Source organism: Rhinatrema bivittatum, chromosome 7, assembly GCF_901001135.1.
Source record: "Rhinatrema bivittatum chromosome 7, aRhiBiv1.1, whole genome shotgun sequence".
Taxonomy (NCBI): Eukaryota; Metazoa; Chordata; class Amphibia; order Gymnophiona; family Rhinatrematidae; genus Rhinatrema; species Rhinatrema bivittatum.
In genome coordinates, this window is record NC_042621.1 from 194,783,861 (window position 1) to 194,799,898 (window position 16,038).

Sequence of the window (16,038 nt, forward strand, 5' to 3'; positions counted from 1 at the left end):
AGGAGTCGCCAGAGAGGTAAGGAGGATGGAGTGGAGACGTCGGGCAACGACAGTCATAACACTACGATGGCCAACCTAACCCTTCCCTCATGGGCAGTAGCCCGAGGAGACACATCCTCAGTGCAAGAGGACAATGCACCACCTGGAGAGCAGGTCCTTGCTATGGAATCATTTCCTACTGCAACAGGTTGATGGTCTCCAATCATGAGCTCTTCCTTCTCCAAGGCAGCACCAGGGCTGCCAGACTTGATTATGGACTTGGCTACTTTGTCCCTGAAAGTCTCATCTATATTCCTCTCAGCTTCAGCTCCTTCAGGTCTGCCACTCTAGCTTCCAGAGATTGAACTCGTTCTCTGAGAGACCCGAGCTCCTTACATCTGATACACACATGTAATTTCTCACCAGTGGGTAAAAAATCATGCATCTGACACTCGATGCAAAAAACTGGGAGACCCCACTCTTGCTGCTGGACTGCTGCCTTCATATTAAACTTGTTAAGTTCATAGTTAAGTTTTAGGATGCTATGGGAGTAGGAATGTGAACAATTAGGGATGGATTTTAAGACACTAGTGCACCTTGCGTGCGCCGAGCCATAGGGGAGCTCCCATGGCTTTCCCCGTTCCCTCTGAGGCTGCTCCGAAATTAGAGCAGCCTCAGAGGGAACTTTCCTTCTGCTCCCCCACCTTCCCCTCCCTTCCCCTCCCTTCCCCTACCTAACCCGCCCCCCAGCCCTACCTAAAACCCCCCTAATCTTTATTTTACAAGTTGCACCTGCCTCTGGGCCGGTGTAGGTTGCGCGTGCTGGCCGAGTGCCAGTGCACGTTCGCCCGGCCTATTGGCCGTACGGAGGCCTCTGGCCATGTCCCCGCCCCGCCCCAGACCACCCAAACCCTCCTCTTTTTTCAAACCCCGGGACATATGCGCATCCCGGGGCTTTGAACGCATCGCCAGGCCTATGCAAAATAGGCTTGGCTCGCATAGGGCTTTTAAAATCTGCCCCTTAGGGTCCTTTAAATGCATTAGTATATTCACTATGGGCTGGATTTTAAAATCTACGTGTGTGGGGTACATTCCTTCCACCTTCCACCTTCCCCTCCCTTCCCCTACCTAACCCGCCCCCCAGCCCTATCTAAAACCTCCCTTAACCTTTGTTTAATAAGTTGTGCCTGCCTCTGGGCAGTCGTAGGTTGTGCGCACTGGCCAAGTGCCGGCGCACGATTCCCCAGCACGGCCACTGTGCCGGAGGCCTCCAGCCGGTCCCGCCCCCACCCCGCCCCTTTCACAAAGCCCCGGGACATGCGCACATCCCGGGGCTTGCGCACGTCACCAGGCCTATGCAAAATAGGCTCGGCGTGCGCAGGTGCAGTTACGCGCTTAAATCCTGAGGATTTACACGCGGAACCCTTTGAAAATCTTGCCCTATATATCTGCTAGTGGCCTCAAGGGAATAATTAACTCTTGATAAGATGTGGGGAATTTCTGAATTTAAGTTAAAATGCTGATTGTTTTTTTTCTTAAGCGTGAAAGTGTCACCTCCTATAAATTAAAGGATGAGCTAGGGGTAGATGGGAGAGCTAGGGGTAGATGGGAGAGGGGTGGGATGGTTGGGAAATACAAACACCAAAACTTCTGTTTTTTGACTACCTTTCTGATTAGCTATTTAAAACAAAACACACAAACTCCTGATTTTTGCCTGTCTTTCTGACTTTCTTTTAAAACAAAACACACAAACACCTGGTTTATACCTGCCTTCCTGACTATTTAAAACAAAACATATAAACTCCTGGTTTTTGCCTGTCCTCTGACTAGCTATTCAAATTAGACACACAAACACATTAACTAATGTACCCCAATAGTTTACTTCTCCCCAATACTTTTAAGTTTTAAACATTTTCCCAAGCAGCACTTAATGATTCTTTTCAGCCACCAGCAAGGTGATCCTCTCCTCCCAGTGCTCCCACTGGCTTTTGAATATTGATCTCAAGATTTTTTTATTTTAGATGACAGGAATTTTCCTTAATAATTATCTTTTGGACTTGCTTAACTTGATTCATATCAGTCCTAATAGATGAAATGTGCTGTCCTAGATCCAGAGAAAACATTTCTAAAATCTGGATAAGACTGAATTCAAGAAAGTATGGGATAAATACAGGGGATTTCTAAGGAAGCGATGAGTATTATAATACTAAATTTATTGGACAGATAGACTGGATGGATCATACAGTCTTTTTCTATCATCATGTTTCTAAATGTCTATGTTTCTATAATTCCACACAATTCTTCCCTAAAGGATTCAGTTGCAAAGCAATGGAATTGCCCAAACAAACAATTGCATATGTATTTGAGAGTGAAAGGAGTTGGTCTTACCAGTCTCAAAGGTGAATGTGACTCTTGATTTACTGAAGTAGTACTCAAAATTTCAGCAGAGGTCTTGTCAATATTCCCATCTCTTTCACTGCAAGTAAGCTTCACTCCCACACCCTCAAAACTGCTGTAGTTACACTTCCCTCAATGCTCCCTGCTTATAACATCACACCACTTTCATCAAACAGTGGCACTCTTCACAATAGAGAGGAAGCTCATGCTATAGCAAGGTTCTCAGGAGACATTCTTTCTGCTGTGCTTAGTGATGCCAATGAGTCTGGAGGAGACAGGAGCACATCTTCCCCTCCCTTACTCTCCAACAGCTGAGCCATTGACAGTGTCAGGCCACAAACAACATGGACATCCATCGGCACTAGGGAGAGGTTTGCAGGTGGGATGGCAGAGTAAGTCCCTGTTTCAGGATTCCTCTTCTATCCCATAAAGGAAAATAATAGAGACATTCAAGAAACAAGGAAAAATGCCCGAGAGAACACAATGTGCTATCAAGTGCTGACTGGCCATCTTCAATCTCCCCTATTTACTTTTATTTAAAATATTTGAAGCCTATCTACATCCCACCTTTTTAAATAAAAAGTTTAAAAAAAAATCACACTGATAATGAAAACACAAATACAAACAAAAACAAAACTTTTAACAAAAAATTGGTCGGTATTTTTGAAAGAAATTTCTTATCATTAAAACAGTCAATAGAATGCACCTAAAGTTTTAACACACCTCAGAAACTGCTCAAGACTAACTCACAAGCACATTCAGTGCCCTATCCACCAAATGCTAAAACAAGATTTTAATTTCTTCCTAAAAGTTAAATATACAATTCCAACATCAGTTCATCAGGCAGTGAGTTCCACAAAAGATAGATTGGTTAATTCACAAATAAAATGTTATTCTTACTATAATCTTCCTGTAAAGATGATTATATTCTTAGAGTTGTTTCAGATTATTCATGCTATCATTGCATTAGACAAAAAGCTATTGCTCAGGTCCATGCTCAGCTTGTTTTATGTCCCTAGACATAACAGTCTGTGAGCTGTAGAATCTCTGTTCTACTGATTGCCAAATCTTAAAATGATGCACAAACTAAGAGCCCACAACTGCAAGCAGGAAAAACTCAATCATATCATGTCACTCAATCAATCATAACAGATTCCACAAAAAGACTATTATCAATGAATGTGGTTGCTGAATATTAAGTCTGTCGGACCTTGAAGTAAGAAGTCTCGTGATATAAATCTGAAAAGACTGTCATGTGCAATGGTCCTTTCACTTAATTTTTTAATCTGATTTTAGTGTCCATAAATCCAAAGTAGTGCCAAAACTCATATATATATAGATATATATATATACACTTTGGGGTAGATTTTAAAACCCCTGCGCACGTAAATCCTCCCGGATTTACGCGCGCAGGGCACTCGCGCGCCGGCACGCCTATTTTGCATAGGCCGCCAGCGCGCGCAAAGCCCCGGGACGTGCGTAAGTCCCGGGGCTTCGTAAAAGGGGCGGGAGGGGGCGTGTCCGGGGGCATGTCCGGGGGCAGGAGCGGTCTGGGGCGGCTCCGGGGGCGTGGTGATGGTTCGGGGGTGGGCCAGGAGGGCAGTCCAGAGTCCCCCGGCACTGCGGCCTGTGCCGAGGGATGCCGGGGCGGCACGCACAAGTTACGCCCGCTTCAAGCAGGCGTAACTTGCCCAACAAAGATGGGGGGGATTTAGGTAGGGCTGGGGGGGTGGGGTAGATAGGGGAAGGTGGGGGGACGCGGAAGGAAAGTTCCCTCCGAGGCCGCTCCGATTTCGGAGCGGCCTCGGAGGGAACGGAGGCAGGCTGCACGGCTCGGCGTGCGCAGGCTGCCAATTTTGCGCAGCCTTGCGCGCGCCGACCCCGGATTTTATAAGATACGCGCGGCTACGCGCGTATCTTATAAAATCTGGTGTACTTTTGTTCGCACGCACGTATGTTTTGAAGATCTACCTCTTTAAAACTGAAAGGAACTGGAAGTAAAAAACTAATGAAGTCAGGGGAAGATTGCAGGAAAATAGCCTGAGGGATTATTTCAAAACCAGCCCAAGGGTACCTGACTTACTCATATGCTTAAATCACCTCAGTCTGATACAGGCCCCCATCAAATACAGAGTAAAGACACCATAAAGTATAAACAGAAATGTACAGACCAAAACTGAACTGGAAACTGCAACAAGCCAAACAAGCCAGATTTTGTATGCAGTGCAACAATGGATAAACAGTAACCATTCCACATAAAACACCAAACAATAAAATCAAGAAATATAAAATATATTAGTAAACTATATTAAACAAATGAACAATATTTCAAAACAGCTGATAAATAAAACATCAATAAATAAAAACTTATTGGTTAATATTTGAAATATTTCCCAAATACCAATGAAATTTTGCAAAACAGCAGATACATCAAACAACTAATAAAAATAAAAATAAAAAAAATTCATCAGTCTCCATACCTGAGAATTTTTTATTCTAGTCACCAAAAAATATAAATAAATGTGCACACAAAAACTGAGCTGGAAACTGCAACAAGCCAGATACTGTATATGAAAAACAAAAACATTACCATTCTTCTTAAGACATCAAAAAATAAAACTAAGAAATATAAAATACAATGGTAAAACCATACTAAAATAATGAGTAAATATTTCAAAATGGCTGACAAATAGAAGATTCAATAATTAAAAATTATGGGGTAGATTTTCAAACGTGGGCATGCACGTCCATGAGCACGTGCTTCCCAGCACGCTCATATAGATGTGCCAAATTTGTTGCGAGTGCGGAGGTGCTGTTCCTTGCTCTAGAGGGGTTGTGAGCCCTTGAGGCATGGCGTGGCTCAGGGAAGAACCCCAAGTCACACACCATGGGAGGCAAGAGTGTTCAAGCATGGGCTGGAGCTGGAATAAGGCTGGACCAGGAGCAAGACATGGAAAATCAAGGAACTGGAGCAAGGCAGGCTCAGACCTCTGCTGGATCTGTACGCACAGGTGAAACCCAGCAATGCAATGCTGGTCTCAAGAGTAGCCCTCCGGCCACTCGGTAGCCCTTCTGGACCCGCCACTTGGGAATGATGAGTGCGTGAGGCCAGATGGAGGCTGAAGGCAGGAACAAGATGAGACATGGAACTCAGGAATATGGAAGATTCAAATGAAGACTCGAGGAACTTGGAAGACTCAGATAAGGTTTCAGGATACGTGGAAGACTCAGATAAGTTTCAGGATTCAGACACTTGTACAGGGTGAGTACTGCACCACAGCGTGCCCTACACAGCCGTCCATGGCTGGTTGCGGACCATACCGGAAGTGAAGCAGACTCCAGACGAGAAAGTGGAGACTTGGAACTGGAAACATGTCGAAGATTCATGAGAGGCCTGCACCGAGGTGTGTCCTACACAGCCGCCCATGGCTAGTTGTGGACCACGCTGAAGCAGAGCAGGTTCTGTCTTGAGTCTAGGGCATGGACAGGAGAAGCAACAAGAAACTCTGAAGCCCGGGATCAGGATTCAAGACTTAGGACTCGGAACTCAGATTCAGGAAAGACTTTGGCATTAAAAGCAAGGGCCTTCCGGAGACTTGTGCTGCAGACGTGAAGACAGACTTAGGGCCTCGAAGCGCCCTGCACAGCCCCCCCATGGGCTGGTCACGCACCACGACGGTGGCACGCCAGGAAAGGTGGACAAGCAGGAAACCTGGAAGCAGGACAAAGAGCCAGAGATGGGGAACATCAGGACCAAGACTGGAACATCAGGAACTTCAGGAACATCAGGACATGGAACAGGCAAGGAAGGAACTCCAAAGAAGATCAAGACCAGGAACATCAGATGAAGGAGATCAGGAACATCTAACGAAGAGCTATCTAGACATGAGAAAACCACAGAGGACCTTGACTGGGGAGAGACCACAGGCTACTGTGAAATGTGATGCAAAGGCCCTGAGGAATGGAAGCTGAGCCCTTTTATAGAGCTGGACAAGGCACAGGAAGATGTCATCATGCATTAGGGCCGCAGAGCCCGGGAAGTGGAGGAAGTCGGCATTGGTGGCATCCCTCCTGCGTGAAAGAAGTAATCGGTGGCGGCCCCAGGTCGCAAAGATGGACAGCGGCATCAGGGCATCCGGGCAAGGTAGGAGTGGCCAACAGCAGCTGCTTCCTAGCTGCCTAAAGAGGCGGAGTCTATGGCGGTCACACTCCCACCACGAAGAGGAGTCCCGGCAGTGGCTTCTGCCGCGAAAAAGATGAAGACCACAGCAGCGGCCCCTCCTGCCATGTACAGTGGTATCGGACTGCACAGGTGTGGCAGCGGTGGTCCAGGGCAGCCTAGGCCGCAAGAAGAAGCCATCCTGTGGTGTCTTACCGAACGGGGGTTAGAGGCTGCTTGCGGGATGGGCTCCGCAAGCAGCGTCGTAACAGATTTTATAACATGCGTGCACTGGCAGGGAAGCACTCTTCTGATCTCAAATACATACATGCACACACACACACACCGGCTCCCAGCTGAGCAGCTCCAGTCTTCAGCCCTGTTGGCCTGGTCTCCGGCGGCAGCCAGCAGCTCCTTTCTTCTGCCCTATCTGCTGGGTCTCCGGTGATGGCTAGCGACTCAGTCTGATATGGGATGATGTTAGACACAGTGGCTCTACAGGTATGGGGCCGCTACGACTAACACTAACCACGTGATTGGGCCTACCGGCCCACCAGAGCATTCCTGAAGCTCCGATAGGCCAATCCACCCCGGGTGACGTGGAGTGAAGTGACACAAAAATAAAAGTTAAAAAATGAGCAGCTTCTAGTCATTTTGTACTATTCATAATATAGAAAATTAATGTAATGAAGTCCAACAGCTACAGTGATTCAAAAAAGTGAGTGCCACTCTATTTGTTCATTGAGACCATAAGGATCCAAGATGTTCAAATTAAAGATCTTAAAATGAAACAAAGATATAAAGATTTTCTTAGCATTCTCACAAGTTCCAGAATATGTGCCTTAAATAGTGAGCACCTGCATTTGCATTGCTCATTGGCTAAAGAAACTGCCTTGGGTTAAAATTGTTTCAAGGAAACCGGTATAAAAGTAGAGTGTTAAATCCAACTGATAGATAAATTCAACAATCTAATATACATATAGAATCTTCATTTTCTGGATTTAAAATAAAATAATTAACAGATGAATTTATTCTTGATTTTTTACATATTTCTAATGGACTTTTAGTATCATAATGAATTACCAAGAGAAACAGAAAAGGAAAGGGTATTTGGGTTAGCTATAATCACTGGCCCCTAGTTTCTTGAGGTAGATCAGGGTAGATTCTGCATCAAGAGTTAAATTTCTCTCTCTTGCTCTCTCACATGCATACCTCCTCTCCTTATCATATCTTTCAGCCCCTGCTCCTATTCCCTCTCCCTTCTTCTTACCATCTGATTCACAATGCCCTCACTCTCTCCATCCTCTCCCCTGCTGATTCTCACTTCTCTCACCTTCCACCCTCATCTCTTTCCTCTCTCACACTCCCCTTTCCTCTGAGAATCCCTATGGTGCCACTAATGTAGCTCTGCAGCCTGGGGATATGAGTGGTGTCTTGGGCCACATCCTCCTCCTTCTGCTGCCAGCAGATAAGTGTGGGGGGTGGCATATACCTGCACCCGACTATCCTGCCAGCCACTACTTCCTAGACAAAGCCATAGTTTCCTGCAGTTCTGTGGCAGACTGTACAATTCTGTGGTGAGAGCAAGATTTTGGAGCCTTTGTTATGGTCATGGAATCATGGGAGACTGGAGGTCCTGGCTATATAAGCAGTGCATATTTTACTAAGAGTGTTATTGTGTGTAAGAAGTGAGGAGTTACAAAGTTTTGGGAGAAACTGCATACTTGTGTATTGTCTTCCCCTTCATCTTGTTGGGTGTGCATTCTGCCCCGGACTATGTTCAAAGAGCTATTTATTAGCATAAAATCAGGTTACCTGGGTAAATTCCCTGGGTAAGAAACTCCTTCCCTTCAGTGGCTAAATCTAGTTCCACAAGGAGGTTGGATTTTGCAGTGGGAAAAAGGGAATGGGGCTGGGGGTGGGGCAAGGAAAAGCACATATAAGGATTTCATTTTGAAATCCCCAGGAATTCGTTACAAGCCACCTACTGTATGAGAACTGTTTGTGCTAGAGGCTGGGAAAGAACCCCATTCTTAGCCATATAAATGTTCTTTTTTCTGAGCAAAGTATTACTGGGTTATTCTACTGTAGCCATAGAGATATACCATATCAAGTGGTAATTTTGTTGTTGGAAAAGTTTCCGGTTAAAGTTTCTATTTCTATTTTAGGCTTATGCACCACTTTTCTAGCTCACCAAAGGTCAACCCAAAATACAGGTCATAGTAACACAAAGGGAGCCCAATTTTATAACATAGTGCTGAAGTCTGCATGTACTTTGTGACTTCTGCCATAATTTTCAAACTGGACTTATGCATGTAAATCTTGCTTTGAAAATTTACATGAACCCTTGTGTGGCATGCACACACATATTTATGTCTGTAGCAAATGTAAGTGCTCACATGTACATTAACGTACATACTTTTGATTTTTCAGAAGTATGCACATAATGGTTTTCCCCACTCCTAACTCTGCCCCCAATAAAGCCTTTTTCAAAGTATATGTAAAAGTACACGTGAAATTGCTTGTGGATGTATTTTTACATATATGCATGTAAAACAGTGTTTTATGCACAATTATGTTTTTGAAAATTCCATATAGTAAAAAGTCAGTTTACAGTATATCAAATCAATATAAACATATCTAAAACTCATTGCACCAGCATAGGCTATTGGAACAAGGACAGTGAGCAGGTACATATTGCATACTCAGACAGCAGAAGCCAAGTGAAGGGAAATAACAAAGCTGTCAGATGACAAGTACACAAATCAAAATTAACACTACTACATTGTTTTCATACCAAAGATGTAAAAGTAAAGGCAGTTCTGCAAAGTCGCAATCATTTTGACAGCCATCTGTTTTCACATTTGCAAAAGCTCCCCCATAATGGATATCTTCCAAGTCATCCAGGTCCTTGTGGTGCTGGTGGTGGTGGGGAGGGGCATTTTAGCCAGTCTAGGAGTTTTGGCCATCCTTCATGAAGAAACAGGGAGCTGCAATATGAAGATCCAATGGCTGAAGTCAGAATACTTATTGTCATCAGGCAGGCACTGAGATGTTGCAACACAAATCAGTAAATTGAGAAGCATCTTTAAATGTACGAAACAAAAATCACAAACCCATAGATATGCAAGCACTAAAAATAATAATAAAAGCCTCCCATGCAAAATATGTTGATAAGTGCAAAAGATGCGTCCATGTGCCCCCAGGACACTCTATTTATACAACATGGGTGCATAGGAGAGACCAGACTGTAATCGTGACGTACCAAAAAATACTTAGCAAGAACTTTTAACAAAATGAAGTGCTAATAAGTGATTATTAATTATTACTTTACTTTGTTTAAAAATTTTGATAAGTTTTCATTGGTGCATCATGAATTCACCTGCAGAGAAGGCCCCCTTAAAAATTGCTGTTCCTCATCTGTGGGAAAAAGTGTGAGCACCGTCAACAGTGTGATACTTTTCTGCAAAGGGAAAAGAGGGGGAGCATGGGAGGGCCCAAGTATACTAGCTGAAGTAATTGTGGTTATTATTTCACTTTGAAAGCTATGCATGTTGTTTAAACTATACATTGTGACTGCAGATTATACAAGTTAATATTCCTACAGAACTAACTGCTAATGATTTTCAAAGGGATAGGGGGAGTTTTCCCTTTAAAAATGGCTTGTGGGTACATGAATGCAGTGTTTTCATGGTTTTGCAAGTACCATGAGATAATTGAAATGTTCTAAACAGTGAAAATTGGCTCTCTGGTTAATCCCTGTAATATCGAACACAGCGATCTGAAAGCTGACTGTAGCTAAAATGTTTTAAGCTGTGGTGACATAAAATCACAAGCAATGCATGACTTCCCTGTGTTAGACTCTAAAGCCCCCCATTTACTCTTGGCAGAGATGTAAAATTGCTTGCCAGTTTTCAGTCTGTCTACATTTAAACAAAGTCTGTGGGTACTTTTTATCCATGGATTTTACAGCATTTCAGAGAAAGTACATACATACTTTCACTTTGAAACTTGCTTTTGGGTACCTTGTTCCCAGGGACATTTGCATCTACTTCTTCTTCGGGTATTTTTTAATTGAAGGTAACATATGTATAATTGAAAATGTAATCTACACAGGTTATTTCCAGTTATTTGACCAAAATACTTCCCTGGAAATGTCTCCTCTTAAGACATAAAAACATAAGAATTACCAAACTGAGTCAGACCAGGGGTCCATCAAGCCCAGTATCTTGTTTCCAACAGTGGCCAATAGGGATGTGCAGAGGGACCGCATACGTTGCATTCGGTATTCGTATTCGTCGGGGGCCAGATATGTTGCATTCGGCAAGGAGGGCCCCCGATATGTTCATGCATTCATTCTTATTCGTTTCCCGGCTAAAACTTAATTAACTATTTATTTATTTATTTATTTATTTATTTATTTATTTATTTAAAGTTTTTTGTATACCGACATTCGTTAAGAAAACATCACATCGGTTTCCATAGAACAAAAAGTGGCCAACAGGGCTTTACAATGAAACTGATAAAAGAACTAGTGGGGGGGGGGGGAGGGGAAGGGGGGTAGAGGGAAGGGGCTTTACAATGAAAATGATAAAAGAACTAGTGGGGTGGGGGAGAGGGGGGGGAGGGGAAGAGGGGTAGAGGGAAGGGGCTTTACAATGAAACTGATAAAAGAACTAGGAGGGGGGGGAGAGGGGAAGGGGGGTAGCAGGATAAGGGAAACCAAGGTTATGCTGTACAAATAGTTAAACGCAAAAACATAGTTAAATGCAAGTATAGATTATGTACAATGATATAGTAGGGGGAGTGAGTTAAGAAGGGGGGATTTCAGTCAAAGACCTGGAGGGCGAGGGGAGGGGCCGGGCGGGGAGTGAGGGGGCGGGGCGGAGAGGTGCAGTAGAAAAGGAGTGAAAAGAAGTGCGGCTCATGCGTAGGCTCGTGTGAACAACCAAGTCTTGAGGTTCTGTCTGAATTTCTTAGAGCACGTCTCAAGGCGTAGGTGGGTGGGCATAGCGTTCCATAGAGGGGGACCAGCTAGGGATATTGCATGTTGTTTGGTGACAAAGTGGGCCATTTTTGAAAAACGATCCACTACTACCCATATCATGGTGTTACCCTCTGAAGGTGGAAGATCCACAATAAAATCAGTGGAAATGTGTGTCTATGGTTTCTTGGGAATGGGTGCTGGCTGTAAAAGTCCCCAGGTTTTTCCAACCGGAATCTTGTGTTGCGCACAAGTTGGGCAAGAGTCCACATAAGCTCGAATATCCTTGCGCATCTCAGGCCACCAATAGTAATGCTGAAGGAGTGCTTGTGTCTGAGCTCTTCCCAGGAGCCCGAGAAACTGTGAGTTGTGCCCCCAAGCCAGTACCTTATTACGCAGTCTTTTAGGAACTACGGTTTTACCAGCTGGAATGGTAAATGTTGCAGAAAGGGTGATACATGCTGGGTCTATAATGTGTTGAATAGGTTCCTCAATATCCTCTGTAGAAAAGGACCTGGATAAAGTATTTGCTTTAATATTCTTTTTGGCTGGTCGATATCGCAATTCAAAGTTAAAGTGCATAAAAAACATCGTCCACCGAGCTTGCCGTGGGTTCAAGCTTTGGGCTTGCTGAAGGTACACAAGATTTTTATGGTCCATGTAGACTGTAATACGATGTTGAGCACCCTCCAGCCATTGACGCCATTCTTCAAATGCTAATTTTATAGCAAGTAGTTCTTTGTCGCCAATAGCGTAATTACGTTCTGCCAATGAAAACTTCCTGGAAAAATAAGAACAAGGATGGGCCGTTCCTGTGGTGTCATTCTGGCTTAAGACAGCTCCTACTCCTTCGGCTGATGCGTCCAACTCGACTACAAATGGGCGTCTTGGATCCGGATGCCGAAGGCAAGGCTTTTTAAAGAACGAGTCCTTAAGCACTCAGAATGCCTCTTCAGCTTCTACAGGCCAAGACTTAATGTTTGCCCCTTTTCAAGTAAGAGCCGTGAGGGGTGCTGCTAATTTTGAGAAATTCTGGATGAAACTACGATACTAGTTGGTGAAAACCAGGAATCGCTGAAAAGCACGTAATCCATTAGGTTGAGACCATTCTTGAATGCATTTTAATTTGGAGGGATCCATTTGAAAACCCTGTTTGGAGATGATATATCCCAGAAATGGAAGAGACTCTTGTTCAAGATACATTTTTCATTTTTAGCATAAAGATGATTCTCTCTCAGACATTGTAAACTAGAATAACATGTTGTCGATGTGCTTGTAGGTTAGCAGAAAAAATCAGAATGTCATCCAGGTAGACTCTCACGCAAACATAAAGCAAGTCTTGGAATATTTCATTAATGAAGTGCTGAAACATTGCCGGAGCATTAGTCAAGCCAAAAGGCATAACAAGGTACTTGTAATGTCCATCTCTGGTGTTTAAAGCTGTCTTCCACTTGTCCCCCTCTCAAATTCTGATGAGATTATAGGCTCTTCGCAGATCCAATTTTGAGAACACCTTGGCCCCCTGTAAATGGTCAAAAAGTTCAGCTATCAATGGTAAGGGGTATCGGTCCTTGATAGTAAGGGCATTCAGTTCATGGAAGTCAATACACGGGCGCAGGGTCCCGTCTTTCTTCCAGACAAAGAAGAAGCCAGCCCCAGCTGGAGAAGTCGAGTATCTAATGAATCCTTTCTGTAAATTGTCTTGAACATATTCAGACATAGCACGGGTCTCCAACGTCGATAGAGGATAGACCCTACCACGAGGTGGAATAGCTCCAGGGATTAGATTGATGCTACAGTCAAATTATCGGTGTGGAGGTAAAGTGTCAGCAGCCTTTTTTGAAAACACGTCTGCAAACTGACTGTACTGTGCTGGCAGTCCCTCAAGGCAAGAGGTGCAAAGGAAACTACCGGAAGAATTGGATCCTTTAATGCAGGTCTCGAAGCATGTTGGGCCCCAGTGAAGACATTTTAAAGATGTCCAGTCAAACTGGGGATTATGCTGTTGCAACCACGGAATACCAAGAACGATAGGATGAATGGCTCTTTGGATAACATAGAAGGATATATTTTCGGTGTGGTCTGGTGCTATGTGGCATTCCATAGGAACTGTGTGATGGGTTATTCTCCCCGGCAGGGGATCTCTGTGAATGGAAGATATGACTAAGGGCTTAGGACACAGACGAATGGGAATGTGCAGTTGTTCCACTACATCTTGCAGGATGAAGTTTCCAGCAGCTCAAGAATCAACTAAAGCCCACGTAGAGAATGGGTTATCTCCAGAACACAGGGTGACATGCAGGGTTAGTGGGGGAGCTGGGGAAGCGATGCCTAGGGTTACTCCCCTGATGGAGCCTAGGCTTGGGAGTTTCCTGGACAAGTAGGGCATCGAGCGATGAGATGGCCCGCTCCTCCACAATATAGGCATAGGCCTGCCTTGCACCATCTTTGCCTCTCTTCTGGAGAGAGGGGGCCCCAGCCCAATTGCATGGGTTCCTCCATAGTCCCTTCTGTGGAAGATGCAGTTCGAGGGACTGGAGTAGATGAGCGAGAAGGGGTCGTTACCGCCAAATGCCTTCTCGTGCTTGATCCTTCTCGTGCTCTTTCCTGTAGCCGGCAATCAATACGAGTCACTAAGTCCACAATAGAGTCCAATGAGGATGGTAACTCCCGGGCTGCCATTTCATCCTTTATTCGAGATGACAGACCCTCCAAATATATAGACCGAAGACAATTTTCCTCCCAGTGGAGTTTGGATGTAAGAGTTCTAAATTCAATAGTGTAGTCAGCCAACGGCTGATTGCCTTGTCGAAGTTGCAGAAGCTTGGAACCAGCGACCACTTGTTTCCCTGGATCATCAAATACTGTTTGAAATAAGTCCAAAAACTTAGGAAGGTCTTGTAAGACTGGGTCGGACCATCACCAAAAAGGAGAAGCCCAGGCCAGGGCTTTGCCTTCTAAAAGAGACGGGATATAGGTGGTTTTGTAAGGTCGTCCGGAAACAACAAAGCTTGAAGGTGGAAATGCATACTGCATTGATCAAGGAATCCTTGGCATAACCTGGGCTCACCCACATAACGTGGAGGAATAGGTAATGGAATCATGACCCGAGTGTTGCTCTGAATCCCTGGTAGTACGAGTACAGGTGCAAAAACAGCCTGAGCCGCAGCCATAGAGTCCAGCCGGGCACTGAGTCATTCCAGGGAAAACGCCATAGATTCAAGGATACGTTGCTGCTCCATGACCTTTTGGACTAGTCCAGGAATGGCCGACGAGCGGAAGCCTCTGCTGGGTCCATGGCCTTGGTATTCTGTTATGAATTCAGAAGGTGGACCCCTGTTTCGAGGTAGAGTTGGTGCTACCCAGACGGACAGAGAACCCGTTAGGTTTCTACCATTGGAGGGCAAGGCTCGGTGAGTGTTGAAAGAAGACTTCACCCTGGAAGCTCGTGATCCCCCCAGGAGGAGCCTGTAGGGATCCGGTCACTGGGACTTACAGAACTCCCTGTAGACTACTGAAGGTCTGGACGCAGGCGCCTCCTGGAGGTCATGGATTCCAGATGGCTGGTGCCTCCAGCTGGTCATAGGTAGTCCAGGAGTAGAAGTCGAAGGAGAATCCAAAGCCAGTCCAGGGGTCGAAGTCCAGAGAGTGGTCCAAAGCCAGGAACAGATGGGAGAGAGGTCCGAAGCCAGTCCAGGACCAACACAGGAGAAGGGTCCAAAGCCAATCTGAAGTCAACGCCAAGCACTCACCACAGCCGGTCTGAAAGGAACAGGAAACCAGGCACAAGCCTCAATACTAAGGCAAGGTCTGAGGAGCATTAGTGTATGTGTGTGTGTGTGGGGGGGGGGGGGGGGCAGGGGTTGGGGACAGAATGTTTCCCTGTGATAGCCAGCCCTTTCACTTTTAACTAGTTGGCATTAATAAACCTGCTGCACCATCCTGAACACAGCCAAGGTAATGTTTTTGCATTCTTCATCTCATTAGTTTTGCGCATAAATTTATTTATTTATTTATTTATTTAAGAGTTTTTATATACCGTCATTAAGTTATTCACCATCATAACGGTTTACAATAGGGCACCAGTAAAAAATATATTGGTCGTACATTACATAGGTGGTGCCAGTAGTAATCGGTAACAATAAGGCGTTTATTAGGGGGGTTAAGTGTTTCATAGCAATATGTCCTGAAGGTTGCCTACAGTTAAAAAATGTTGAAATAATTCAGTAAGGATTTATAAAATTAGGCATTTAGTGCTTTTTTCCGCATAACTTTTACTTCATTTCCCGCATCAGTTTTCTTTCTTGAAGGCTTGTATGTAAAGCCAGGTTTTGAGCTGTGTTTTGAAAAGTTTGTGATTGCTCTGGAGTCTAAGGTCAAGGGGCATTGAGTTCCATAATATGGGACCGGCTAGAGACAGAGCTTGCTCCCTTACTTGGGTCAGTCATGCGGTTTTCACAGAAGGGATGGGAAGGAGTGCTCTGTTTGCTGACCTTAGATTTCTGTGTGGGACATGTAC